The following is a 4,638-nucleotide window of genomic DNA, read 5'->3' on the forward strand; positions in this document are numbered from 1 at the left end:
CACTGGTCAACTGTTTGTCTGTTTGCGCAATGGTCTTGGCTGCTTCAATGAAGGTTTCCCAATCTTTGGGTCCTCCGTCTCTTCCTTTTACTCGCTTGATTAGATCGTAGCATTTGACTGCCCTTATGAAGTGCGCGCGCATCATCTTCTCGCCTACATCCCCAATTTCCAGACATTCTTTGTTGTATCTAGTGATGAAATCCTCCACGCTTTCGTGGTCTTTGCGCCATATGTTCAAACAATCAGCTGGATCTCTGGTGTGTCTGCGCTGCTGAGAGAAGTGTGCGAGGAACTTCTCTCGAAAGTCGATCCATGATTTGATCCTTCCTGCTGGCAGGCTGTCGAACCAAACACGCGCTGTGCCGACAAATGTTTGAGCGAAGAGATGGCACCAGGTTGGTAAATTCCATCCTCCTGTTGCTCCCGCGCCATTAAAAACTTGGAGATGATCATCCGGGTCTGTCAAGTCGTTGTATTTGCCCACGTTGTGTGGCAATTTCGTTTTGTCAATAGCGGCTGTTGCGATTTCTCTGATGAATTTTGAATTTTCAGCCATGTCGTCTGGATGATAGCTCAAGGTGTAATCACGTTGTGCTTTTAGGTTGTACCCTGCGCGCTTGGGCGGTTTGTATGCTTCATGATCTGGGTGCAATCTGCTGAATATTGTGCTTTCCCTTTGTACGTCGGGTCTTCTTCTTCATCATCCCATTCAGCGTTCATGTTGCACGCGCCCAAACAGCTTTGAATTGGCCTTCTTTGAGAGTGTTGTACGTAATTGCTTTCTGTTTCGCCATAAGTGTCGCGCGTGTCGTGCGCACTTGGTTTTCTGATATTTGGCGCAGTTCCCTTCTCTGGGCGCAAGTTCCATGCATTGATCTGCTGAGTTGTGTGCGTACTCAGAGATCTTTGTGGTGGAGTAACAAATGCGGACTGGTTGGCTTGCGCTTGAAGCAAAGCTTGCTGTGCGCTAAGTTGTGTGTAAACGAGATTTATAGACGCCATCTGTTCGGCGTACCAGGAAGCCAGAGTTTTTCCTTCGGGTAGCCCTAGAAGTGCAGAGAAGTTCAGTTGTGCTTGTTCCGATGGAGCTGAAGGGCCAGGTCCATGGCTTGGTGTTTGCACTGGTGGGGGTGTTTGTTGGACTACCCCAGATGAAGGTTGGATAGTGGCTCCATTTGTAGTTTGGGTGATGATCCTAGTTGGAGGTTGGAAAGTGGGTCCAGTTGTGGTTTGGCTAACAACTATGGATGCACTTCCAAAGATACTAGGAAAATCGTTGTTTATCTGCGCTTCTTGGATGATTTCGTTCCTTTGGCCCCTTTGAACGTGTGTTGTGTCTGAAATGAGCTCAAAGGAAGAAACTTCTCCGTCCACCTGGTGTGAAGGGTTTATTTCAGCCATTTTGACGAGTGTTTTTCGAAGAGAAAAGAGATGAGCGTGGTTTTTGCAAAAAGCGGATGGCGCCAATGATGAAACACAGAATAACGCTGAGGTTAAACTGTGGGGTTGTTCCTTCTGTGGGTTCAATCTCTCTCTCTGCTCGTGGAATGGCCGGAATCCTGCAAAACAACAACACCGTTAGTCTCGTTAAGAGGGGAATATGGGGGTTTCCCTCTTAACCAGACTCTGTCGTGAGAATAAGTATTGTTCTAAGGGAGAATAAACAGTGTGTGTTGAGTGTGTGAGTATGGAGGGTAAGATGATCCAACCTGAATGATGAAGGATCCTATTTATAGCCGGAGGGTGAAGGAGGGAGGAGCAGCTATGCCAGCTGTGGTTGCGCGCCAGCTGTCCGACCAAGGGGAATATCCTCTTGGTCTCCTCTGCTATGGCCGGTGTAGTGGTACACGTGGTGCACTTGCATTTGCTCATGTTAGAGACGTCGTACTGGCGTTGTCGGTCTGCTCCTTGATTTGTTGCAGGCCTACATGGTGCTCGATGACTGGTGACACATGTTGTCCTTTTTGTGAGATGGAGCATTTTTGGTGCCATCTTGATTTCTTCCAGAAGCTTCTAGAAGCTTCTGGGTTATCTTGCTGATGTAGGCGCCATGTAAGATGTAAATGTGGTGTGGTCCTTTCCATGTGGGCAAGGAATTGGGACCATACCTCTTCACATCTGCTTCTCTCTCTGGTGTGAATATTACAATTGAATTCAATCTTAAAAGGATAATAATAAAACAAAAAGGTGTCCAAAAGGGAAAAGGAGGGTTGGATTATGAAGAGGAGATAAGAGCAGAGGAGGAGGAGGAATAAATTGCAGCATAAGGAAGGATGGAGAAAGAAAGAAAGGACTGGGTTTCTGTGTTGTGCAAGAACCCTCTCCTCCTCCTCCTCCTCCTCCTCCTCCTCTCTCTCTCTCTCTCTCTCTCACTACGTTGCTCATCAAACAAGTTACCTCTCAATATTTATTTATGTAAATCTCTCACAAGTCTTGATCACTTTTAACTCATAAGAAACCTCTTCTATCTAATTCTTTAAACAACCACCAACCAACCCTCTCCTACGCTGAGATTCCCACGCTCCCTTCCCTCCCCTCCTATGGAGAGAGAAGAAGAAGAATCATTAGCGGAAAGAAACTTATTTTTCATAAAGAAATCAGATCATCATCTCATCTCATCTCATGTGTGAGATCGAGAGATCCAGCTGCCGTTATTACAATCAAATATAGTAAAAGTAACACTATTGTGTAAGTACTCATAACTTAAATAGAGGTGATAGACACAAAGTCAATCACATAGGATTACACAACATCCATATCTAGAAATGTACCTCACATATATCCATATGTCTCCTAATAGCTACGTATCAACCTTGTACCTAGGAACACCGTAAACTTATAACTCCGTCACAGAAGGAGCCACCGTGCTTCGGGGAACAGATTTTAGTTAACCAAAAATAAATATAACAATATTAACAGATAGGGTAAATTACACTTTTCGTCTTTTATGTTTGTATCAGATTTCAATAGATAGTCTTTAAACTTCAATAATTACACTCACATTCCTTTATTTGTAAAACTCATTACACCTTAGGTCCTTTGACCCTAAAATGGTTATTTTATTAGTTAAATATGGCATGTGCCTTGTACATGAGGGTAGATTAGTAATTTTACTAATCTATTTAAATTAAACAAATAAACAAAACACATATCTTTGTTTCAGATCTCTCTCTCCCCTCTCTATCTCTCCCCAACCAATCCCCACCTCCTCCATAACAACCACCACCATCTTCAACCAGTTTTACCAGGTTAAAAATCAAGATCAGAGAATTTAATTACCTTTAATTAAAATGTTGCATATTTTTCTTCTTCATTTTTCTTTATAATTATTATTATTGTTGTACAAATTCATAACAAAGTCGTCACAATTTAAGGAGAATTTTTAGGGCCATAATTGAAAAAAAACGGGAACGAGGAAGTTTCTTTGAGTGTCCAGATCCATGATAAATCAGCAAATGGCAACCAAAAGTTGGAAGGCATATTCATTGCCTTGGTGATAAACAATCTCTAAATAACCCACTTTCATGACCTACGATTTCAAAGCAAAACCCCAAATTTCTAAACAGTCTATCTGGAAAAATACGTAGACGATGACCAACCGAGGGAGAGAGAGAGATGCAGAGGTTAGACAGAGAAAGAGGGAATTCGGAGAGAGAAATGGGGACGCAGAGGTTAGAGAGAAAGAACCACTGCGTAAGGTGACTCACGGCATCGGCGCCTCCGGCTACCACCCTCACCACCATCAATTTTTCCGGCTCCCCTTTGTTCAGATCTGATTGTGGTGTTTCTGGCATATCATTTTGTTATTTTTTTCGTTTTTGAAAAAGTTTGCTCAAATCTGTGACAAAATAAAGGTTTTGGTGTGGCGGTTTTTAGATACAGATTTGGTGGTATTGGTGGACGAATTTGGTGGCATTGGTGGCTGGGATACGGTGGTGGTGGTGGAGGTTGGTTGAAGAGAAAGAGAAAGAGAAAGAGGGAGAGAGAGAGATGCTGATATAAGGGATAGGGTTTTATTAATTATATGTGTAAACAAATGAGTAAAATTACCAATCTACCCTAATGTGATCATACTTGACTTAAAATTTTAACTTGGTTATTGTCAAAGGACGTAGGGTGTAATGTGTTTTACAAATAAAGGATTGTGACTGTAATTATTGAAATTAAAGGTCATCATTTGCAATCTGATACAAACATAAAGGACGAAAAGTGTAATTTAGCCTAACAGATATCATAAGTATCGAAACATACGATAATAAATACAATATAACTATATCTTATCACATGCTATAAATCAGGTAACCATTAGATCAAGAAACAAATGGTCAATCAAACGAATCGAGGTGTCAAAGGCGTTAAGAGTTCCAAAGGTATATATATATGTATATATATATATAAGTATATATATATAGGATAAGGATCCATTAGAAACCACCCTTTATTGCGAGAACCATGAGAACTAATGTGAACACAACATAAACTGCTTAAAATGCTTAAATATACACAAAAAAAATTCCTTAATAATCGCGACATTCTATTTAAGAATTTTTTTTATTTTTTTTATAAAAAGTCGCGATTTAACTGTTTAAAAAACATTTCTAGAATTTAGCTTTGAGGTTTAGTTTTTAGCATTTACCT

This window comes from Helianthus annuus, chromosome 17, assembly GCF_002127325.2.
Source record: "Helianthus annuus cultivar XRQ/B chromosome 17, HanXRQr2.0-SUNRISE, whole genome shotgun sequence".
In the NCBI taxonomy this organism is placed as follows: Eukaryota; Viridiplantae; Streptophyta; class Magnoliopsida; order Asterales; family Asteraceae; genus Helianthus; species Helianthus annuus.